The sequence below is a fragment of the Chenopodium album genome, chromosome 8 (assembly GCF_948465745.1).
Source record: "Chenopodium album chromosome 8, dcCheAlbu1.1, whole genome shotgun sequence".
Lineage (NCBI taxonomy): Eukaryota > Viridiplantae > Streptophyta > Magnoliopsida > Caryophyllales > Amaranthaceae > Chenopodium > Chenopodium album.
In genome coordinates, this window is record NC_137841.1 from 29,001,579 (window position 1) to 29,028,420 (window position 26,842).

General features: G+C 37.6%; 1 pseudogene; it reads right to left on the reverse strand.

Annotated features, from left to right (window-relative positions):
- Positions 1-9,485: 9,485 nt before the first annotated feature.
- On the reverse strand, positions 9,486-24,933 carry LOC145642896 (peroxidase 18 pseudogene; annotated as a pseudogene).
- Between the last annotated feature and the right edge of the window lie 1,909 nt (positions 24,934-26,842).

Genomic DNA, 26,842 nt, shown 5'->3' on the forward strand with positions numbered 1-26,842 from the left:
CAAATATCATAGAGGACTCCGGAAAAGCCACTATAAAGTTGCTTTGGGGAACTGAAATTAAAATAATTGATGCTTTATACTCCCCATTGTCTCAAAGAAATTTATTAAGTTTTAAGCATATTCGCAATAATGGTTATCATATTGAGACAATCAATGAAGAAAATAACGAATTCCTTCAAATTACAAATATAACTCAAGGCTCAAAACATGTTTTTAGAGAAACTACCTACATTCTCTAGTGGTTTGTACTACACAAAAATCAATGCTATTGAAGCTCATGCTATAGTAATCCAGAAGTTTACTGATAATTGTGTTGTTTGGCATGACCGGTTAGGCCATCCCGGTTCAATAATGATGCGAAAAATAATTACGAATTCATGTGGACATTCTTTGAAGAACCAGCAGATTCTTCATTATAATTTTTCATGTGCTGCTTGCTCAGAAGGCAAGTTGATTATTCGTCCATCACCAGCTAAAATTAATTTTGAATCAATTAGTTTTCTAGAATGTATACAAGGAGATATTTTTGGGCCCATACATCCCCCATGTGGACCATTTAGATATTTTATGGTTTTAATTGATGCATCAACTAGATGGTCACATTTGTCTTTGTTATCAACTCGTAACCTGACGTTTGCGAGATTACTTGCCCAATTAATTAAGTTACGGGCACATTTTCCAGATACTCCCATTAAGACTATTCGGCTTGACAATGCTGGTAAATTTACATCTCAAGCTTTTAATGATTATTGCATGTCCATTGGGATAAATGTTGAACATCCTGTAGCACATGTTCATATACAAAACGGTCTCGTAGAGTCATTAATAAAACGTATTCAGTTAATTGCTAGACCATTGCTTATGAAATCCAATCTCCCAATTTTTGCTTGGGGGCATGCTATATTACATGCAACAACACTAATTCGCATTAGGCCAACAAGTTATCACAAGTTCTCTCCATTACAATTGGTTTATGGTCAGGAACCAAATATTTCCCATCTAAGAATTTTTGGATGTGCGCACTACAAGAAAATAACCTTTTCGTAGCGATTATTTTAACCTTTAGTATCGATTGTAATTGCAACAAAAATCTTTCCCAACGAATGGTCATTCGATACAATATCCCCCGTTGCCTTAGCCTTTAGTAGTGGTTTTCAATATCGCTGGGGTTAACCTCAATAATCGATACGAAAAACTACATCCAATTGTGGTGATTATTGTAGCGATTACAATCACTATAAAGGTTTAACTCATTTTTTTCAAAAAAAAAAAAACATGTGTATGATCTTTACAAGATTCGAACATGCAACCTCAAACTCTTATATTAAATGTTTCACCAATAAGCTATGACATATTTTATGTATTCTTTGTCAAACAATATTTATATATCTAGTGTTGAAAAGGCTTTTCGTATCGATTTTTAGGATTTAGTGGCGATTGTAAATGATATGATTTCTCAAATTATATAAATGTGTAAAAATAGTGTGGATATGTATTATTATGTTTTCCGTATCGATTTTATATGGGAAAACCATGGCGATTGTAAAATGATACGACTTCCTTAATTATTTCACAAATATACTTGCATATTGTAGCGAATGTACTATCGCTACGAAATAATCGCTACGAAAAGACATTTTTCTTGTAGTGGCGGTTTATGTTCCAATAGCTCCACCACAACGCACTAAGATGGGTCCTCAAAGGAGGTTGGGGATATATGTTGGGTTTGAATCCCCGTCAATAATTAAATATCTTGAGCCTACAATAGGGGATTTATTTACGGCTCGTTCTGTAGATTGTCATTTTAACGAGTCACTTTTCCCAACATTAGGGGGAGAAAAGAGAGAGCTAGAAAAGGAAATTAAATGGAATGAATTATCATTATCCTATCTTGATCCTCGAACTAAACTATGTGAACTGGAAGTTCAAAAGATAATTCATTTACAAAGTTTAGCGAATCAATTGCCAGACTCGTTTGCTGACCCAAAAAGAGTGACCAAGTCACATATTCCAGCTGTAAATGCTCCATTTAAAATAAATGTCCCGAAAGGACAAAATAAATTTGCTAATGAGTTTAAACCACGTCAGAAACGTGGAAGACCAATAGTTTCCAAAGATAAGAATCCTCGGAAAAGAAAAGGAGCATTGATTGATGATGGTCAAATTGAAGAAACAATTTCCGAAGGATCTCCAGAAGAGACTTTAGACATGATACAAGAAGAAATTCAGGTACCTGATAATGAAGAAATTTCAACAAATTATATAATGTCTAGAATTACATGGAATCGAAATCAAATCGACGTCGATGATGTTTTTGCATGCAATGTAGCATTAGATGTTATGGATAATAATGAGGATCATGAACCAAAATCCATTGAAGAATGTAGACAAAGAAATGATTGGCCAAAATGGAAAGAAGCAATTGAAGCAGAATTAAAATCTCTTGGAAAAAGAGAAGTATTCGGACCTGTAGTCCGTACACCTGAAGGTGTAAAGCCACTAGGATATAAATGGGTCTTTGTGCGAAAGAGAAATGAAAAGGGTAAAGTTGTAAGATATAAGGCACGCTTAGTTGCACAAGGATTCTCACAAAGACCTGGTATTGATTATGAGGAGACATATTCTCCTGTGGTGGATGCAACTACTTTTAGATTTTTGATTAGTCTGGCAATAAGAGAAGGACTTGACTTACGTTTGATGGATGTAGTCACAGCTTATTTATATGGCCCACTGGATAATAACATTTACATGAAGCTCCTAGAAGGATTCAAACTGCCAGAAACAGTAAAATCTAGTTCTCGAGAACATTTCTGTATTAAATTGAACAAATCTCTTTATTGATTGAAACAATCTGGGCGTATGTGGTATAACCGTCTAAGTGAGTATTTGTTGAAAGAAGGTTATAAGAATGATCCTATCAGCCCATGTATTTTTATAAAGAAATTTGGATTGGGATTTGTTATAATTGCAGTGTATGTTGATGATTTGAATATCATTGGAACTCCTGAAGAGATTTCAGTGACTGTAGATTATTTAAAGAAAGAGTTCGAAATGAAAGATTTAGGAAAGACAAAATTCTGCTTGGGGTTACAAATAGAGCACCTAGAGAATGGAATCCTTGTGCATCAATCAACATACATAGAAAAGGTTCTTAAGAGATTTTCTTTGGATACAACACATCCATTGAGCAACCCTATGGTTGTAAGATCACTTGAAGTAGAGAAAGATCCATTCCGACCTCGGGAAAATGATGAAGAAATTCTTGGTCCTGAAGTACCGTATCTTAGTGAAATTGGAGCACTAATGTACCTTGCAAGTCATACACGACCCGATATATCATTTTCAGTTAATTTATTAGCAAGGTTTAGTTCATGTCCAACCCGAAGGCATTGGAATGGGATTAAACATTTACTTTGTTACCTTCAAGGTACGAAGGATATGGGTTTATTTTTCCCTAAGTTGTCCAAAGAAAATTTGATTGGTTTTGCAGATGCAGGTTATCTATCTGATCCTCATAATGGTCGGTCACAAACTGGATATGTGTTCACATATGGTGGTACTGCAATTTCTTGGCGTTCCATGAAACAAACCATTGCAGCTACTTCTTCCAATCATTATGAGATTTTAGCAATTCACGAGGCTAGTCGTGAATGTGTATGGTTAAGGTCGGTAGTTCAACATATAAAAGAGGTTTGTGGTTTATCATCTGGGAAAGAGGCACCAACAACTTTATATGAGGATAACGCAGCTTGTATTGCTCAACTTAAGGAAGGATACATCAAAGGCGACGGAACAAAGCACATTTTACCCAAATTTTTCTTCACTCATGATCTTCAGCAGAATGGAGATATAAATGTATTGCAGATTTGTTCAAGTGAGAATTTAGCAGACTTATTTACTAAGGCTCTTCCGACAGCAACATTCAAAAAGTTAGCTTACGGCATTGGATTACGTCGTCTTAAAGATCTCAAGTGATGTAGTCATGAGGGGGAGTTAATGCGCGTTGCACTCTTTTTTCCTTATCCATGGTTTTTTCCCACTGGGTTTTCCTGGTAAGGTTTTTAACGAGGCAGCATCTTATGCGCATTATAGTGTATTATTTTGTACGGGTTTTATAGTAAATGTTAGTTATTGTTTTATTCAATATATAGTCATCCAAGGGGGAGTGTTATGATAATATCTAAATATGGATGACTATTATCCCATGTACAATCTAGAATACTCTAGAGTTGGGTATTTGGTCTTATCCGTTGATGGAACCCTAGGTAATGTACATTATATATATCCCGTACTAGATGGAATATGAAATACAACGTAAAAATATTCCCTCATCTCTCTATATTTTCTCTTCCATATTTAACAAGAGGCATTTTAGCAACACAAAATATAGAGATTTGTGAGTGTTTGAGAGATTTATTTATTCACATTTTTTTTGGGAGCAGCCACAATCAAGTGGTCTGATCAAGGGGTAAACATAGCTCAATTTGACTAAAAGTTTGTAACACATTGGGCACACATTGGGCTTTCTTTTGGATGGTGGAGATCGTAATAATGCTCCACACTGCTACGAATCATTGTTGGAAAGAATCGCCGAATTAGGTGATTTCTACACCTTTTGTTCTTCAATTTTCGTTTGCATTTGTTGGTAAATTTGTAAACATTGTGTAGATTGAAAATGGGTTTATTATTACCCTCAATCATCAATAAGAGAAATTTAGGGCGGACTCTTAAAACACTCCCATGACTTAAAAATCTTCACACTTATAAGATTCTTCCACATATAAATTGTGTGTCATCTGCATTATTTTACTATGTAATTGGTCTCATTATTGTTGGTCACAATTTGAATTGTTGGTAACTAATATCATGTTGGTGAATTATTTGGGTTGATTAGTTTGAGGTGTTAGTTGATTGTCTTGTGTGAGTGTCTTAAAAACTCCCCATCGATCCTATGAGGTCATGCAGGAATGATTATAATATGATAATAGCACCTACAAGTTTTAATAACTCTGAATTTTTGGTTACGTGAATGCATCTCTTAGCATTGCCACAAAATATCATCAATGTTGGATGGAGCCGGGATATCAATGGACGAGGGGCGGTAGATATGGTCGACCTTCCCATCCTCATCCTCACCTATATTTTTTGTGCCTATCCCCATCCTCGATGTGGGTCCACTGGCGCCATTCCCCGACCTAGAAGCAGACGGGTGGGTCGTGCCTGAATTCAGACCAGACTTTTCTTTGTTTGAGCTGTTCCCACGCACGTAGAACGAAAGATCTCAGTTGTCCTGGACTGGACAAGTACGTAGGGCCCCCGTTGAACAAAGTTAGGTTATTACCTGCCTCTACGGAATAAGTTTACTTTGTACCGTCCGGAGGTCATATAGATCGAAACCCGGAGCGATAAGAACGAAAGCCCTACCCACAGCTACAACTACTGGCACTTCAAAAGGCTTAGATTTTAAGGTAATTCCTATTTGCTTACATGATAGAGTAAGGGCGCTACTGAAAGCTTTTTTAGGTCGTGTAAGAGGTGTAAGCCTCGAAAGCCTTTGGTATTTCGGTAGAGCGAGCAGCCCTTAAACCAAAATATTTTTTATAGTGCCTTCTCCTATTTCTTCCTTTCATTCTTTATTTGGCCCGCTTCAAACAAAATGAGAAAAGGGGGGAGATGGTTGGGTACAAGTTTAATATTACCCCAACCTATCACCGACTTGGGTATCCACCCCAACCTTACCCCCACCTTGCCTCACCATCTACTTGATCCCCATCCGATTTTAAATACACGCCGCAAAGTACTTATAAGTATCCGTTAAAATTTCATTTAATACAAAAAAAAAAAGAAAACAATTTGAGTGCCATTCAATATATGTAAGTTTGTAACAGTTTTGAGCTTTGATGTTATACATCACGAAGTAGTTAATTATCTTAAAACGGATGGATGTGGCGCAGGACAAGTAAGGCAAATTCGGGGTGGGTATAATTTTCATCCTATCTCTGCCCCATCACCCGCCAAATTAGGACTCATATGCACTCCACTAACATCCTTAATCTTGGAGAGATATTATATTCTAGGTAATCTTTCTCAAGATTTTAAGAGTGGCAATGCAGTTAAAGCATTCTAGAGGTATCTAGTTTCACAAATTTTTAATCTTACAATGTTGGCCTATGCTGCTTGCATGGTTGATATTTTCAATTTGGAAAAGCTGAAAATTTCTTTAGACCTAAATCATTGACCCAATTAAAGTCTAATGCGTTCCTAAATCTCTCTAATAAACTTATCTAGAATTTACTTAGTAAAATCTAGAAAATGAAGGTGCATGCTCATGGCGGCAAATCTAGAATGTTTGATGGGTTAAATCTCCACTATTCTAGATGCTTATCAACACTTTATCTATCCGACATAACTCTATTATATAAATACATGATCATGGGTATGATTTGGGCATCCACAAAAACTCACCACATTTACATACAATATAAGCCTCCCAAAAATTCATATACTCTTTGTAATTTATTCCACTATTTTCTTTACTATTTTGAGAGTCACTAGTTGTGGCATCGCTACCCCAACTTATCGTAATTTCTTTATTGCAATTAAGGATAAAGTTTTGTAAAACAAAATAATGATAAAGTTGATTTAATTTAAGTATATGGATTATGTTTTTAAAATTAAAAAAAAAATTATCTTGATTATAGACCGTAAACACGTGCAACCTGATTTGCCAAAAGCATTAAATTAGTGAACAATAATGTTCGTACATCATTGTTTATTAACAAAATCCTTGAAAATGCTTTAAACAGTTTTTACTCCCCTAAAACCCCTTTCGATAGTCTGTTTCCTATAATTTGAATTTCATCATAATGATCATCATGATGAACATGCCACATTAGAACGCAGGCCACAAGCCTTTTCTCAAGCATCACAATTCAACCTATCACATGTAACAATAAAAATTAAGAATGAACAAAATTAATTTGTTAAACCTTTGAGCTAAACAATAAAAGTAAATGGTCAAACTAATAATCCAATAATAAGAATAAAATCGCAATAAAACGGATTTTTCATTTTGTGTATTCACATACATAAGCCAATAGATTTCATTATCAGATATAATGGAGCAAAAATTTGGTTAAATACTGTTTAGTGATACTCCCTCCTACAGTCCTACATACAAAGGATTTGTCTTCTATAATTTTGTTTGTCCCATTTTCAAAAAATATATACACATGCTAAAACACTAACGATTAACAAATAATTAATTATTAAAGATAATGTTAAAAGTTTAGAGAGTGAATTCCTTTAAAAATAAGAGTAGTTAAGATTTAGAAGGGAATTTATAATTCAATATAATGTTTTAAAATTCAATGCTACATAGAATATGTCTCTAATAAGTGAAAATCTAAAAGCCTATGTCATTTTCTTAGAAGACATGTGTCAAGCTAAAAAAAAAATAATAAATAAATAAAACCAAATAGAAAGTAAAAGAAGAAATTATGATCGAGGTAAAGAGCGAAGATTATGAGACTGTCATACAAAAAAATTTGCATATAAAGATGTTAAGTAATTTTAGGATCATCTGAGTTGCAAGTTTGGAATCAAGCTGAGATTACGTGAAAGAAGGGAATTGAACAACAAAGATTGAGAAGAATTTAATGGTGAAATCATCACCAACAAAAAATTCAAATTGATGCCAACTAAATAATGCTTAATCAATCATATTAAATACTAAATACAAAATACATACGAATTAAATATTATTTAAATTTTTAGATTTTTTGAATAAACGAACTACATATTATGAATTTGTTGAAATATGCGCTATTTGATCAACACTACCTCATAATATATGATTAGGGCTGGCCATATCGAATATCCGATTTGATCCGAAATCTCGGATATCCGAAAATTTTGAATTGGCTAAAAATCAATCCTAATCTTATTCGAAAAAAATCGAATATCCAATTTTCGAATATCTGAAATTTCGGATCGCATCAACGGGTATGCGATCCAAATATCTCATTAACCAAAACAAATACAACAACTCCACGTTGATCAACAAAAGTGTCACCATATTTTTTAATGAACATTATTCATTATTACTACTTTAAACCAATTTGCTAAAGTTGAAAATTTTGCATTGGAAACTCTGATCCATAAGAAAAAAAAAAACCATTATTGTTTGAAAATTCTAAGGTGATCAAAGAAACTTCTTTGATCACCTTAAGGCAACTTACATGGCACACTCTAGGCCACAAATAATCAAAGTGGTCCCTCTTAACAAAATTCATTTAAATGATTTTCTAAATTATTAAAAATCATTTATGGAAATTGGACAATAATTTCATAAGTTAAAAAAAAAAAAAAAAAATCCAGCCACCCTTTTCACAAGTCCCTACCCTGCCGCGACCACCGCCAATAGCTACCGGACATCGCCACCACTGCCAATAGCTGCCGGACATCGTCGACCACCGCCCTTGACTTCCGGCGACCACCTTTCTAGCGTTCGTATCTACCGCAACCACCTTTCTACCGTTCTAACCTGTCGGCGACCACCAACCAAGCTATTTAAACTTCTGGCAACCCAACTCTAACCCGAAACCCCACAAAATCAGCTCCACCATCGCCATTGCCGGCGACCCAGCCGCACCACTGTAGGCGACTCGTCCTTCTCCCTTTGCCCTTACCGCAAAACCGACGACAGCGCCCACGAAACCCACTCTAAACCGCCGGCCAAACCCAACCTTTAACCCAACGCCACCATGATTAAGTGTATGATCACAGTGGGGCTCAAGTGTGGGATGCTTGAAATATTCCCTACAATTATGAACCCTAGAAATTGGGGATTTTGCATAATTGTTTAGGGATTGATACTAGGTTGTTGTTGTTGATTAATTCATGGTTTGTTTTTAATGAGTTTAAAGCCCTCAATTAATGCTGGAATTTAATTATACACACTACTCTTTAATTCAGGGTCGTCCCAATCTTTTTGGAGACCCTGTGCAAAAATGGAGTATAAAATTTGGCTTATGAAATTTCTCTACTCACGGCTTATTTTTTAATACAAGAAACAAAATCGTTTTTTTCACAAATACGGAGTATATAAAGTTTCTAATTATAAAAAATGAAATACTTGGTAAAAAAGAGTTTAGTCATTTATTGTTTAGAGCCACAAGGGCTCTATTTATTATAATTTGAATTTGAATTTTCTCTCTATAATCAGGTTTAGGTAGATTAATGAAATTCAAGCTCGAACTAAATGACCTCGCTCGTGACATAATATTTCATGTGCTTATTAGTAATTATTACTTGACAAAGAGGTAATTGAGGCATTATTGAAGGCTGCTGTAGATCATGAGTCCAGAGGGTACAAGAAGCAATATACTCTGGCTTGCCTTGACTGGTGAGCCAATCTTTTTAGGACCACTTATCCTTTTTAAATAAAACATACTTTTCAACTGTTCTCAGCTTATTGCCTTTATTTTACCTATCTACCTTAACCAGAAATATAATTTCATTTTAGGAAAGCATTTTCAGCAATGTGTACCTGATAAAATGACTAGATCAGTCAAACCCAACCCTTTAGAGCTGAAAATCTTAGCCATATCATCCACTGTGAAACTCGTGTCGACGATGTTAAGCCTGACATTCGATATTGTAGAAACCATTCCGTCTCTCCTCCCAGTCGGCATCTGAATATCTGGTCCTCCAGCCTGTTATAAGAAATTCACATCACAAATTGTAAACAATGAAAAAGTGTGTGTATGCGCATGCGCAAACACGAGAAAGAACAATTCTATCTCTCTTTTAGCCGTCTCTATTACTTCAAATCCTCCTAAAGATTTATTTGCAGGATCTGCTTTCTCTGTTCCATCCCCTTCTACTCGTACTGATGCATCACATCCCTGAAAGAACATAGCTATTATATTGACATAATTACCTTTTAAGCCTTTTTTAGCCCCTATTTTTCTTCTTTTAGTAATACAGATTGGGAAATACATGAAAATTGGGCTTTTTTTTTTGTTAAAAAGGAGCAGATATATTACGCCATTATAGGCTTAAAAAGAGCAGTTAGATAATTACAGACCATAAAAGGTATCTAGAGCTAGGTAGCCAGAGTTATGTCCATAGTAGGACCAAAAGTGGGTCTATTGTTTCTCCCTACACAATTTGCTGGATCAAGAGGGGCATAAATTACATGAAATCGATCCATACACAAAAGATTGTTGCTAGATACTTGAGACAGAGTTAGAGTCCGCCCTGCTTCTTTGGCTAGAAAATCTGCTTCCTTCACCTTCTTCCTCGGGACATTCATTAGCAATGTGGATGGATTTGCTTGAGCTAGGTCCCTGCACAAGTCATATAGGAAATATGCTTCATCAGTTGGGGTCTGTAAAGATTGTATACCCAGTACCCCTCTTTGGCAATCAGAAAAAATGCAAACTGAAGTCCACATATTAGAGACTAGGGAAAAGGCAGCTAAGATAGCAAATAATTCAGCTTGGAGGGTATTAACTGCTGGGATGTGGGCCCCAATACCCAGCATCCAGTCTCCTCTCTCATTCCTGCATAAACAAGCTATACCAGCAGATGATGTTCTTATACAGAAAGCAGCATCCACAACAATTTACAGCTTCAAAAAGGGGATATGTTTACAGATTTGTGGTTTCAAGGGGCGTACACCCTTATCACAGATGAAGGAGATCTCCTGGATTGAGGCTTTGACCCCTTTGAGCCAATAATCAGTATCACAAGATTTTTTGGAAAAAACCCAAGAGTTTCTCCTAGACCAAAGCTTCCACAGGATAACAGAGAAAGAAAGATTCCATAGGGCATTGAAGAGGGGGGAAATATTACAGTCACTGATGTTAGTGATTATCCATCTCTGGAGGCAGGAGGGAGCCTGGATAAGGGGGGAAGGGAAGCACTTTGTCCCAAACTTCTTTGGCTCTAGGACAATAGAACAGGACATGGAGGGCATCTTCATGGCTCCCAGGCCAGAAAGAGCACAGAGGAGAGGGAATGATGTTTCTGAGGTAGAGGCAAGAAGCAGTAGGTAATCTGTCCCAAAAGGTCTGCCATAAAAAGAACTTAATGTTAGGGGTGGTCTGGAGATTCCAAATATTCAGCCAATCATTAGAAGAGGGTTGGGATTGGTGTTGTCTATCCCAAATAAGGGAATAGGCCTTTTTTAGATTAAAGAAGGAGCCCTCTCCAAGAGAACAGAAGGAGAGGTCCTCTTTCTGGGAGAAAATTGGGATTCCTCTGATCTTTTGAGAGATGTGGGGAGGAAGGCAGAGGGGGAGGTTATCAAAGAACCAAGAGCCATTCAAGATGATACTACTAACAGTTTTATATTCTTTAGAGTGAGGAAGCGGACCTGAGATGAGGGTCCTAAGGGGCCCTAATCCAGTCCAGTTATCAAGCCAAAGCAAGCAAGAGTTACCATTTCCTACAAGCCATTGAGTAAAGTGTTGAAAGATTGGCCACCCTTTGCCCATATTTTGCCAAATATGTGAGCCCCTAGAGAAAGAAGTAGGCAACTGCCTATAGCAGTATTTATCCCTGATGATACTGGAGGGATATTCTTGGAATTGTGGACCTTCCAACAGAGCTTGGCTAGAAGGGCTAATTTTTGGATATATGAATCTCTGAAAGTCAGTCCCCCCTTTTCTAAAGGGCCACAGAGTTTAGACCAAGCTATAAGAGAGGTTTACTTCTCATCATCAATAGATCCCCAAAAGAATCTATTACAGATATGATCTACCTGGTGACAGAGACTCTTAGGAAGGGCAAGAACTTGCATGGAGTACTGGGGGATAGAAGAGAGGACAAACTTGATAAGGGTTGCCCTACCAGCTTTAGATAGACACCTGACTTTCCAAGAAGAGAGTTTTGCCTTCATATTTCTGACTATATAACTGACTTGTGAGGGGGATGGTCTCTTGTCAGTTAAAGGGAAACCCAGATAGGTACCCAAGTCCTCAGTGATAGAAATTTGAAGGGTGGAGGAGAACCAATCTCTCATATGGGGGGTGGCATTCTTTGAGAAATATAGATAGCTCTTTGAAGCATTCATCTTTTGTCCAGACATAGAGAAGAAGAAATCAAGGGTATTATTTAGAGAAGAGAGAGTTTGATAGGAAGCTTCTCCAAATAGGATTAAGTCATCAGCAAATAAGAGGTGTGAGACAGAGATTGAATTTCTTCTAAAACTGAAAGGGGTCCAAGAGCCCTCATCACAGGACCCATTAATAAGATGGGAGAGGTATTCCATGCAAATAATGAAGATGTAGGGAGAAATAGGGTCCCCTTGTCTGATTCCCCTAGAGGCATTGAAAGAGGAAGATAACTTCCTATTCACCATAACTTGAAAAGAAGGTGTGGAGATACAGCTCATGATTAGATCAACTGGTGGTTTATCTAGACCACTCCTGACTAAGCAAGTCTCAATGAAGGGCCATTCAAGTCTGTCATAGGCCTTTTCAAGGTCCAGTTTTAAGGCAAACCAGGCTCTTTTTCCAGATTTCATTCTCATGGAATGTAGAATTTCAAAAGCTGCAATATAATTATTTTCACATCCTCTACCAGGTAGGAAGCTACTCTGATTAGGTTAGATAAGAGAGTGCATAAAAGGTCTTAACCTATTCACCAGGATCTTGGAGATGACCTTATAGGAAGAATTACACAAGCTCATGGGTCTATATTGCTTAATGGTCTCAGGAAACTCCACTTTGGGGATGAGAGTGATGGCAGTTGTGTTCACTTCCTTGGGAACAGATTTGTTTTGAAAGCATGAGTGGGCAAAGGAGTGAATGTCTTGCCAAATGGAGCCCTAGTGATCTTGGAGGAAGAAGGAGTAGAACCCATCAGGGCCAGGGGCCTTAAATCTACCCATACCAAAGACAGCAGAAAAAGTCTCATGGAGAGAGGGAGGATGGGAGATGGATATATCATTTCCATAGGAGAGAGGGTGAGACTGGAACTGGCTCTCAGAGGTGAAAAGTAAGGAGAAATAAGCATTTATATGGAGGTGGAGTTGAGAGTCAGGAACAGTTTCTCCCACTTCATTTCTTAGGTTAGAGATTTTGTTCCTCCTTCTCCTAATAAGGACAGAAGTGTGGTAAAACTTGGTGTTCCTATCACCATTAGCTAGCCATTATATTCTGGATCTTATAGCCCATAATTCTTTTTCCTAACAGTAGAGTTTCTAAAGGTCCTCACTAAGTTTCTCTTCAAGAGGGTGAAGGAACTGGTTGTTAGGGTCAATTTCAAGAGCAGCCTGGGTTCCAGCTAGTCTTTTGGATAAGATGGACATTTTCCTAAAGGGAGAGGCACCATTAGATTTTACCCAGGTTTTAATGGAGGAGGTAATGGAGGCTAGTGTAGAGTGAAGAGGTACATTATTTCTAGGCCAAGAGTTGTGGATCATAGGTCTGAAGGTGGGTTCAAAGTACCATAGTGTTTCAATTTTGAACTGTTTTGGGGTCTGGTTAGAAGGGGAAGGAGGAAATGAGTTGAATTTGATAGGGGCATGATCACAGGAGGTCCTTGGGAGATGAGTAAGACAAGAATCTGGGAAAGAGTGCAGCGAAGAGGGGTTGACAAATGCCCTATCCAACCTTTGCATAACGGGTCTAATTTTTCTCTTATTAGACCAAGTAAATTTGTTCCCCACAAACCCCACATCAACTAGGCCATAGTTAGAGATACAATTCTGGAATTTGAGGGCTTTCCTCACATTCAAAGGTCTACCACCTAGTTTTTCTAACTGAGATAAGATTTCATTGAAATCCCCAATAACAAGCCAAAGGAGAGAAATAAATGAAGAAATTTTTTCCAACTCAGACCAAGTATCAAGTCTACTCTTATAATCTGGACTAGCATAGATAGCTGATAAAAAGAAAGTTTGGTTAGAGGTTTTTACCTTAAACACTCCATGAATGGCATGCAATTCCCTGCTGACGGAATAGAATTCCAACACATCAGAATTCCACAGCAACAGAATGCCTCCAGAGAAACCACGAGGCTCAGCTAGATGGTAAGAATCAAATAGGAGAGCTTTGATTATTTTCTCAGTATGGGCACGACTAGTCTTGGTTTCAGAGATAAAAGTAGATCAGGAGAGTGCTCAGCAATGAGGTGAAGAGCATTGGAGATAAACCCTTTCCTCGCAATGCCCTTAGCATTCCAAGCAATCACAATCATGGGTTCAGGTAAGAAGTTATGAAGGAATAGCTCCTTCCTTGTCTCTTGGACTGTTGAAATCCCTATTGGTACAAATTTCCCCTCCACCACACTATGTAAGTAAGAGTTCCTTGGGGTTAGCACCGCTTCCATTATTCCCTGGTCCATCTTCAGGTCCAGTAAACAATTGGCAAGAACCTTCAATTGCCTGAATCCCATCTGAGTCTGAGCAATTACCAGCGAGTTGGTGAACTCCCCTGATGTTATCTTCAGAGAACAGTCTTTGAGAGTGTAAATGTCCCGCACTTAAGGCAAGATCGGAGTTGGGTCCACCACGAAGGCCAGAGGTGGCGGAACCACCCATGGAAGAGATTTGAGCTGTGCCTGTTGCAACCACCATCTTAGAAAGGCTTTTAGAACAGGGCACATCACCTTTAGAGCATCTAGATTTGGCAGCAGAGCTGGTATCATCTCTCCTCCTTCTTTTTCTACCATTACCATTTCCTGGAACGGGAGGCTTACCAGATGAGGATACAGAGTGAAGTGGCGAACTTCTTGGAGAGTGACCTTGTGCCACTTGGAAGGGGTTTTCAGAAAAAATTCCATCATGTTGAAGTTTACTTCCGGAAAGGTCGGAATTGGAGGTTCCAAGAGGGTGAGTTCCAAAGGGGTGGGAATTGCAGTGTTGCAGATGATGGGGTGAGGTTGTTGATAACTTATTATTTGATACGATTTTAGAGTGATTTCGAACCTTGTTTACTTGGTATATTGGCATTTTGGTTCACTTTTACTCTATTTTTGTTCAACTTTTGTGTATCCCTTGCTTCACGGGTTGTTAGTGTTTTTGTTGGGTTTTTAGGTTCAAAGACGACCATTTGAGGCATTTGGATGATAAACCGAGGTTAGAAGCCGAAACAATGGAGCAAAATCGAAGAAAAGTGAAGATAAAGCCTTAGAGAGTCTGCACGGACGTGCAAAGTATAGCACGTTCGTGCAGAAGTGTTCCAGCACGACCAGAAGCTACTGCCTACTGCTTTCAAGGCCTGCACGTCCGTGCAGAGCTCAGCACGTCCGTTCAGGATATTCAGCACGTCCGTGCCTGATTCTGCACGTCCGTGCAGGTTGCTCAGCCCAAATCAGTTTCAAAACTGATTCTACTGAACAAGGCCTGCATGTCCGTGCCATATTTGGCACGTCCGTGTAGGATGCCCTGACTAAAACAGTACCTTCTGCCTCCCAGTGCACGCCCGTGCCAACCTCAGCACGTCCGTGCAGGTATAGCTGCACGTCCGTGCCAACCTCAGCACGTCCGTGCTGACCTGTAGCCGTGCCCGACTCTTGTTTTCTCCGTCCTTTTTATTTGGGGGTCTTTATAAATAACCCTTGGAGCTCATTTGTACAACATCGAAGTTTTTAGTGCTTCCTCTTAGTTTGCAATTGGAGAAACACAAATATTCTCAAATTATTAGTTAGATTATAATTATTAGCTTGGAAATTTCATTCTCAATCATTGTAGAAGACAAGTTCCACCATTGATATTCAAGTTGAAGCTTCTAGTAACATTTTCTCACTCTTCTCTTCCATTTTAATTGCTTTGATTGTTAATTATCTTGCTTAATTCTTGTATGCTTAGATTGTTATTTAGCTTAATCTTTAGTTAATTCTTGTTCATGAGTTACTTGAAATCCTTAATTGCTTTAATCTCCATGGATTGTGAGTAGTCTAATTTTCTAGAGTTTGGGTAAAACCCTCAATGTAGTCACTAATTACTTGTTGCATGTGTTAATTTGGTAATTGGTGGGTGTTAATTAGTTGAGCTTAAGTGATTTAATTGCTTAGTTCTTGTATATGGCCATTGCTAGAACTATTATCTAAGCTTTCTCAACGAAGGATCGAGAGATGAACTTGAGTTAGCTCCCTTATGCTTAATTGACTTGAAATGCCATGAGAATAGGAATTTCCAGTCAAGGGAATGTTTTTGTCATCGTGATTATGCTTTAATACTTGTTTTATGCTTTGTAACCACGAGAGTAGGTTGTATTCATAATTCGAGTAATCCCTCTAGCTTGAGAGAGTAGTTGGGTGCTTTAGATGACTTCCCCTATATTATCCCCTCAAATTACCATTGTTTGCTACTTGCTAATTGTGATTTGTGACAAAATTGAGTGGTATATCCCAAGCCCTAGAACTCTCTAAATTTTGTTAACTTCCCCCTAGCTTTAGTTGACTTGAACTAGTACTTGTTACATAAAACCAAACCAATTTCAACTTCATTTAGCTTATTTATGCGGTAGTATTTCGGTGGTTGATTCAACGCCTCTCTTGGGTTCGACCCTTTCTTACCCTTGCTATTAGCTAGTGAGACCAAGATAGGACTTTATCTTTGGTAGGCTCGACGACGGCCTATCAGTTGTGGAATTGGTGGTTGAATAAAAGGAAGTGAAAATTTTGGGTTGGGGTTGTGTATCTGAGGTGGAGAAGGTCCCCTATTCGGAGGCGACTGCTTGATTCCTCCTCCGAGTCGCTTCCGTGCATGAAGGGGCACCACCTGTCGGAGAACTGGTCTGAACCGTTGCTTGACGGTGCCATTTTTCTGGGTTTTTTGAGGTTGTTTTACCTTGGTATTTTGTGTTTGGCTTTTCGAGAGAGAAGGTGGGTTCAATTTGGGTGTTAACGGCTTGGTAAAGGGGTTTTTTGTTTGAGTGGTAGGGTTTGCTTTACTAGGTGATCCAACAAATTGGTTTGAAAGTTGAGACTTTGAAGAGGACGGCTGAGATGGTGCCATGTGGCCCAATTTTTCAGAAGAGGAATTTTCCATATTATTCTTATTTCTTATTGGCTGCTGCGATTTGTCATTTTTTGATGGCTGGCCTCTGTATTCCTTCCTTGGTTTGACAGTCTGTCGTTTTCTGGTCACCGTTGTCCACCCCTCAGCTGGAGAGGTAGTGGATGCTGGGACATGGTTCTGCTCCTGACAGTAGTCCATATTTGAGTGGCTACCTTGATCTTGCTCGGCCATTCCTTTTGGAGGACGTTTTTGACACGCAGCATCTGAGTGGCCAATGGTCTTGCAGAAGGAGTAAAACGGCGGTGCAACACCATACTCGAGGGGCTGGTGGCAATTACCAATCCAAATGGATGATTTTCTGGGCTTAGCTAGGTCAACCAGAACCAAAATTCTAGCCGCTTGCACTTTCTTGGAAAGCAGGAGAGACGAGTCCACTTTCACAAATGAGCCAATTGCATTACCCACTTTTTGCAAAATTGATTGCAGGTGAAGCTCAATCGGTAACTCCGGGAGGGTAATCCACAGAGGAACTAAGGAGAACGACGCTTCAGAGGGTTTAAAACCCGGCGTCCAAGGTTGAACATAGATTGGAAATTTCTCGATGAACCAGGGTCCACCTGAGATAATGGAATTTTGGAACTCCTTAGATGGCAGGGTGAGGTTGTAAAACCCTTTACCCAAGGTGAAAAGTTTAGCTTCAGCTGGAATGTTCCATATTTTAGAGATACTCAGTTTCAGAAAGTTAAAGGAGAGTGATTTTCCAATGACTTTGAAGATGATTGCATTTAGCCATGGAGATAAGGTTGATGATGCTTCCTCTTCCACAAGAGAGATAAAGGATTGAGTGTCTGGTTGAAAGGATGGAGGTGGAGATATGGAGGAAATGAGGGAGATCTGAGATGGAGATGGTGGTTGTGGCGGCGCTTTTTGGCGAATAGTATCAAGATATGATTTTTGGGAAGGAGAAGATGTAGGTTGGTTATTCTGAGAGATGTTTGGGAGAGTAGATGAGGAGGAGGGGGAGGTAGAAGGAGAGACATGAGAGGCATTAGGGTGTTTATTTGGCGGAATTGGCGGAGGAAGAGGGGTAGGGTTGGTGGCGGGAGGGTTTTCTCTCTCTAGGGGGTTTTCTCTCATCTCTCTCTAGGGCAAAGTAACTCTGAATTTGAAAATTGGGCATTGATTAAGGTGAAAGGAACCAAATGTAAATCTCAAATGCAGTCATTTATTAAGAGAATGTTCCAATTAGCATTTAACTATCTAACATATATTAAATGGCTCTTCTTAGGAAACAACCGCTGCTTAGTATAATATATAGATAGATGGATAAAGAGAAGATAGATAGATACAAGAGACAGAGACTCACGTTGACGAAGCAGTCATGGAAGAGCAAGCAAAGAAGTTTCCCTAGCTGGAACAGTTGGATCAGTAGAAGCAGCTGATCTTACAGCATCCCGGACTATAAACTCGACACCCGGGCACGACAATGCATAGAATTAAAAGGAGAATCCATGAACATAACAAGGAAACAATCCTTAAACAAGGATTTAAACCAAGACTATTGGTTTTTGAAGGTAATTAGCTTCAACAGGTACATTAATCATTTTGTATACCATTCCCAAGTCAATGTAGCATAAATTACAAACTCTTACTCTCTTTATATATATATATAATTTTTTTATGTCAGAACTGTATGTGTAGGGAATATTTTCAAGCGTTAACCCCTAGCTTGAACCCCACTGTGATCATACACTAAAGTACGGTGGCGTCTAAAAGGGAAGAAGATAGAGCAAAAGAGTCGCCAACAAGTTTTAGGAACTTGTAAACCGTTCACAGGGTGAAGGTTACACCCCTTAACGATCCAAGAGATCGTCAACTCCATAAGGTCTTGAACCAAATAAGGGTTCGGGGATGAAGGTACAAATCCAACCTAAAAGAGATTGAACCTGCCCTAATAATAGGCCTCTACTTTATTCTGATCGTATTCATGTGCGCTTTCTGACTAACATGCAATCAATAGGTTTAACCCTAAACCTGTTTATCTATGTTGGTTGAATTTAATGCACAAATAAACTATTATTGGCGATCACTTGAATTATAATCAAATTGACCCTAAACAAGATTATTAATTATCTTATTAAGCGTGATTACAAGTACAAATTCCCTTTAAACATATGCATAAAAGGTGTGATCAAGCAATAACAATAAATATCAAGCAACATAATAATCATAACAATAATAAAAATAACAAAATTATAATCATAAATAATAAAGGATAATCATAACAATAATCATCATAAAAATAATCATAATTAATAATAATAATAATCATGTTAAGGCATAGCAAGATCCTAGGCATGATACTAACAAGATTAATAACAAACACTAGCATGTCACTAATAATAAAAATAAAATATTTAGCCCTAACATGATACTAACAATGAATATTAGGAAGAACATAAGAGACATCATAATAATCATATTTAGCATTAAATTTACCCTAGACATGATACTAAGAATCATAATAACAATCTAAACGTGATTTCTACATCATAACATCAATTAAACCATTAAAGCACTTACTTTGATGCCTCGTACCTCTTTCTAATAACAAAATACACACGTTAGTAACTTCAAGGAAGATATTAAACAAAACAAAACAATTAAATAATTGAAATAGAGATTTGGGACCAAACCCTCAGAAATTAAACCTTTCACGTCTAGGGCGAAGACAACTTCGAACTTGGCTAGGTGTTTCTAGATCTTACGAATGCGGAATTTTGTATGTAAAAGCTAGTTAAGAGAAAGAAAGAGAGATGGCGAATGATTAGAAGAGAATGAGAGAGAATTGATGAATGGAAACTGGTTGTAGGTGAATCAAAACGGAGTTTTTACGACGTTATTGATAGAGAAAATCAGCCAAAAAGATAAAAATATCAAAACAGAGTCTGGCGCATGTGAAACAAGGTTGGCGCCAACGCTGGCTATTGGCGCCAGACGCTAACCCTGGCGCCAGGCGCCAAGGCTAGCGCTAAGCGCTACAGCTAGCGTTTGGCGCTGACCTAGAAATTTACGCGTTTTCCTAAAATCAGATAAAAATTGCCGTACAGGAGGATAAAATCGTATTTCCCTCAAAAATGCTCTTTGATTTTAATTAAAACTCTGAAAAGTTAACAAAAGTCAATTTATCAATGTTAATTGAATTAGGAATGAAAAGAACCTTCTAGAAGAATCTAGAAGACTAAAACCATTCCTAATTGCATTAGGAATGATAAATCTATATTAGGCCCTCCCCTAGATCATTGGGCCGCATATAAGGCTCAAACCGGGCCCAGTTTAGTAAATTGGTCATAACTTCCTCAATATTCATCGGAATTGGGCTTATAATATATCGTTGGAAAGCTCTTGTCAAGCCCCATCCAACTACACTACTATTGGACCCATATCATGGACCAACAAAACTGGATTGACTGTTTTCTTAAAATAAGTTTTTAGAAAACAGAGAGAAGAGAAAAGAAATTAAAACTATCCGCAACACTAGACTTTCCACACTTTCACTTCATTCGATTATGATTCGACGTGAAAGGCACTCATCACTGGGTTTGGTTTTGGGGAGACACAAATGGGTGTCTATAGAAGCCCCCACTTTGACTGAGTTTGGAAAAACGCAAGTTTCGAAAACGAAAGTAAAAGTATCGATAGGGACGGAGAATGATTCAGAATGTTCTGCAACTCTAAATCACTCTTGTAATGCTGATACCTGCAAACTAGCGTTAGTTAAACAGATAAAAGAGTTAAGAAACGCGTATCTTGCACCGCCGAGCACACGTCTCTGAAAGTAACCGATTCGATGCTGCTTTACTGTTTTGATGACCTCCTGCAAGCTAGAGAATGCCATCCCGCTTGAAAACTGCTACGCGTGTATCTGCTTCCAATATAGAAGACTGCTTCGCTTTAAACGATCCTCTCCTGCATTGATAATATTCCACGTCCAAGGGAACACTATCGAAGATTGCTTCGCTTGGAACAATCCTCATCCGCATTGATTATATTCCACGTCCAATGGAATACTATCGAAGATAACTTCGCTTGAAATCACCTTCAGTCGTTTTTTGACAACTTTCCACAATCTATGGAACGCCATCTTGCTGTTTGTTTTGACGATCTTCCGCAATCTAGGGAACGCCGTCGATCAATGTTGCTACATCTCGAGCCTTTTCTTGAATCATAGTGACAACCTTTCCAATCATAGCAAAAGTCATCGAAGACCGCCTCATCATGAACCGCTCTTCTCATATCTTGGTGACAACCTCCACAATCTTAGCGAACGCCGTCGAAGACCGCCCATCTCGTGCTATCTTCTCAAATCTTGGGTGACAACCTCCACAATCTTAGCGAATGCCGTCGAAGACCGCCCATCTCGTGCTATCTTCTCAAATCTTTGGTGACAACTTCCACAATCTTAGCGAACGCTGTCGAAAATAACTTTACTTGAAGTCATCCTCAGTTGTTGCGATAATATTCCGAAGAAAACTACCGAAGACCAACACTTGTCGATCTTTAAAGCTCGCTTAAACTTGCTTTAGCCAGTACGTCGGCGCTTCTGCTGCTTGTAAACCAGTATGTCGGTGTCTCCGTGATGAGCCAATTCTTAGGCGCTTTAAGCTAAGTGAGACGATCTTTCGTCAGGTCGATCACTTATTTGCAGTTGTAATCAAATCGACTACTCAATCATGTCAAATTGCTTATAGGGGCTAACTGGCGCACCAAGGAACCCAAAATTGCTGTATGAGGTCGAAATCACCTTTCTGAGAGGCTACGAGCTCTGTCGCTGCTGAAATATCTCTGGCGCCAAAAATTGACTCTGTCGCCAAACGTTGAGATCTAACGCCAAGCGCTGAAATCTATTACCTGACGCTAGATTTTTTTGTCTGGTGCTGGAGTAGGGTCTTCCCTGTTCTGCTGTACCTGTATTTATTTTTTACTATAGAACTTTGCCAATCTCTTTAATTATCTTAGGGTTGACCTAAGGTTTAGCGTCGCTTAACTCATCGACTCGACATGACTCAAGGCATAAACTTGACTCGCTGTGATTGACTCGAGGTTGATTCGACTCAAAGTGAAATGACACGTGTGACTCATGACCCGTGTGTGCATAATGTTGTGATTGTGCGACTCAAAAATGCAAGAAAAGAAAAAAATTTCCGTCATTTTTGTGGAGGGTACCGACTTTCTCCCGAAAAAGAAAGACGCGAAAAAGAATCAAAGTTTTGAAGGTGCATGTTGAATGAGCTTATTCAAATGTTGTTTGATACTATCTCTCAAGGTGAAAGGATTAATCCATCCTAGAATATCTCAATGGTTGACTCAATGTTGAAAGTATTTGGGTAACTTAGGCACGGAGGCTAAGCACTTAATACTTCAATGTGCAATGATGGTTATGAGTGATGAGTGATGTTGATATGACAAGACATGCTTCAGCGTTGTGTTAAGATTCCATGACAAAGGGTTCCTAAGGGAAAGTATATTTTGTCATGTATCTTTGCAGTGTGTGAAAGTGACACTAAAGTTAGGCCACAAGAGCTAAGTGTGTGGGAAAATATTATTTTTTAAAAGAGTCAAATGGTGGTGACTCTTAGGCTAGGTAAGCTAATGATGTAGGGATCAAGCCCCCAAGTTTAGCTCTAAATGAAAAGGGATGAGCATAGGAAATCCCTTGATATGATCATGGTGTAAGTGTATGAATGTGAATATGAATGCATTTTTATTACGGCCGCACCTTGATGTGAGGTTGCCTACGTATCCGTTAGGAATCAGGCCGAACGTAGCTCTAGCCGAACGTAGCTCTAGCCGAACCTCGCACAAGTATGTATACCTCAAAAAGGTCTTTTTAAGGGTTGTAACGTGGTTAGGCTAAAGGTTTGAAGAAGAAGGGGATAAAGGCTCAATACCCTAGATAAGCCCCCCAAGGTGTGCAACTTTGCTTTTGAATCTTTGAAGTTTTTTATGCTTGAGTTTCTACTCTTTTTAGCTCTTTATTTTTTCTCTTTTGCTTTAGCATCTATTTTATTTTTATAAGTGTGGGCAATCTCGATCATGCGGTCTATCACTCACTTGGCATTCATGTTTCTCAGGCACGGTACCGAGCACTCGATAAGAGACGCAATCTGAGACGTGTTCATATCAAAGACATGTTCATGTCAAAGACATTGGAACACTTACCCTTTTGTACACTTTTGTTATTATTATTATTATTATTATTATTATTATTATTATTATTATTATTATTATTATTATTATTATTATTATTATTATTATTATTATTATTATTATTATTATTATTATTATTATTATTATTATTATTATTATTATTATTATTATTATTATTATTATTATTATTATTATTATTATTATTATTATTATTATTATTATTATTATTATTATTATTATTATTATTATTATTATTATTATTGCTTATTTTTGCTATTTTAATCTTTTGAATTCACTCAAGCCTTTTTTAGAATTGCATAAGTTGCACACTGTCCCATCCCAAGGTTAGGTAGATGTAGGTTGAAAAAAGAAAGGTCTATCATTAGACAAGGCTCAAAGTGGTTTATGAAGTAAGGATTGTAAATTTGAAAGGTGAAAGGAGATATGATGTGGCTACAAGGGGTGCCTCAAATCATTAGTATACCTTGTGCTTAATTCAATATGGATTTTTTTTTTTATTTTTTGTAATGTAATGAAATGATCATATATAAGGAAATAAATGCTCATTTTATTAAAAGAAAATATATAATGATCCTACAAAATAAATCTAGGGAGAATAAAAAGGTGCCTATGCTAGACTTATTGGGGAAAGGATAAATAAAAAAGAAATAGAAAAAAGAGGTCACGAAATCTTGTCGTTGAAGCTCGCCTCTTGCCTTGTGTTGTCTCCTTTATCATCCCTCGCTCTTCTTGTTAACTAAAGGCATGGGAAGCTTGTTATCATCAATCAAATGTTGGATAGCCTCCTTTAGCTTCCAACAGCTCTCAGCAGCATGACCCCTACCTTGATGGTACTTGCAGTGTTCGTCTGGATTCCAACTAGGCAATCTCTTTTCAGGTGCGGGATCTTGAATAGGTCCAATGGGAGTAATGAGTCCTTTGGCATGGAGTCGATAAAATGCAGTATCATAGCTCATCCCAATGGGGGTGAAGTCTTTCCTTAGTTGCTTCTTAGATCCTTGGTTATCCATGGCTAAAACTTCACTGAGATCAAAGGTTCCAACATTGTTACTAGAGTGGGCGTTTTCGGAAGAAGAAGGATTGTCGTTCTTCTTTCCTTTCCAGCCACCGTGGTTACTACTGTTAGTAGCTTTTTGCTTTGCGAGGTCATCTTCGATTTCAATTCCGATGTCATAAACGGCCTTGAAAGTATTCAAATTATGTTGATATTTTAAATGTTTCGAATACTTATCTTGGAGATTCTTGATAAACATCCTCACAAATTCTTTTTCAGTGGGCACCTCAATCATCTTAGCGGAAGTTTCCCTCCATTTATTAAAGAAAGAAGTAAAGCCTTCATTCTCTTTTGTCTTAGCATCTCAAGTTGTCTAGGGTCGGTTTCAACTTGAATATTGCACTTGTACCTATCAACGAAAGCGTTTACTATCGATTCCCAGGTAGAGGTTTTCTCTTTGTCAAGGGAGAAGTACCATTGTTGGCAAACGGTCTCAAGAGATAGAGAGAACAGAGAGGGGAAAACCTTCTTATCGATACCCGTAATGTTCATTATAGTTTCAAAAGCTCTTAGATGGAAGTAAGGGTTATTTGTTGCCTTGAATTTAGGGATGTCAGTGGTGTTGAACTTATGCGGAAGAAGTTCCTTGTCCAGCGAGACTGTAACACCCCTAAAATTCGAGTCTTTAAAAACAATAAGAGTAACCTTTAACTTTCAAAAACTCAACCATCGAACTCTGGGAGTGTTACTGCTACACTTATTTTCCGTAGAAAATAAATGCAAAGCAAAAATAACATAATATTTAAATAAACTAAGTGGTCTAAGTTGTGGCAAAATAAAATAGTTATTACATCAAAACTGCAAGTATTTGAAACCAATAATTGAGAGGAAATAATTAAATTCGGGAATGAACTAAATTGTCTTAGGTACGTGATTATTCTAACGTCTCCTCACACGTAACCGAGTACCCTTTTTACCAACCTGCAAAATAAATCAGAACAAGGAAAGAGAGAAAACTCCCAAAAATCAGATAATCTGAGTAATTCCAACTCCATCCCGTAAAATAAATAATTTTAGTTCAAAACATTTTATACATAATATAGTCTCATAAATATTTTAATACTCAACCAAGTTCAAATAGTCACATAACATATTATTACTTTATTTAAGAAAGGGAAAGAGAACGCCAGTAAGCCGGGACTAGTCCCTGTCACCACCTACTTTACAGAGGGTCGCGCGTAACCCCAATTGGCCATAAAATAAAATAGAATGTCCCTAGTGTGCACATCCCTCACTAATACCCAGTGATTAGGAGGAAGACTAACATCAATATACAATAATTTAGACCAACTAGTAGCAACCATCACTACTAGTGGGCAACCTGTTCTTCACCCTTTCGGGTTTCATTTCCCTTCTTAAATTAAATTTCATTGTACATTTTATTAGATTATATCATTTAATTACACTGTACACAAGTATTGCACAAATCAATTTAATTTTAAGTAACAATACTTCAATTTCAGTATTATTATACCATAGTCATCCTACATGACATATAGACCATCAATCACGTTTAATCAATCATCTAATTCCCAAGATTATATTTTAAAAACTCATACGATAACAAATAATCATATTTTTCGAAATTACATATACTAGTACACAAAATAGAAAACTCATATATAATGTATATGATTCCATAATATCATACGATACCACACTCATCACATATAATTACATAAGCACGTATTTGACACATAATATTTCAAAACATTTTCCTAACGGGATTCTAAAGATGATGGACATTGAAAATTACCTTGATCGTGCGTAAAAAAAAAAATCAAGGTAATTAACCTCCGTAACGTTCACTTAGTAGCTTCCGTCTACAAATAAACGATTCTAAGTTAGATAATTATACGACTATATATAAAAAAAATTGAGGGTGATTAATTTATCACAATCCATAATCTAGTCACCCCAAAAACAAAATATAAACAACTAATTATAGAGTTAGATGGATCGTATTATATCATCATCATCTCCACCATTATCATCATCACCATCACCATCACCATCACCATCACCCATCATCATCATCACCGACATTATCATCATCACCATTATCACCAACCTTCTGACCCCAAGATCCACGCATACCCAACTCAAAGTCTCCTTCTTTTTCTTTTCTTTTTTTTTTTAAATCAATAAACACAAAGTCCAAATTCAACGGACCAAAACAAAACAAGATGGAAGACGAGTTGCAGATTTTCTGAAATCGGCAATTCGGCTTCAAATATTATTATTATTTTTTTTAAGACCTCCATTTGAGTAGAAAGGAATTGAGAGAATTGAAAAGGATTTAGTATACCATAGCTTACCAAGAATTTTATTTTTTGGAATCGTGGTGACAGAGAATTGAAAAGGATGAAGCATATATTTATAAATCAGTCTTGAGAGTCTAGAAGGTTCATGGGATAGGATCAAATTTTAAAAATTGAAACTGATTTTGTTACCAGCCTTTATCCGTGAAACCACTTTTGCCATTTTTTTTAAATCCGAAAATAAAAATAAAAATAAAAATCATACAATTTGAAAGTAATAATAATTAGTTTAAAAGTTTATGTTTGAAAAGAAATTGT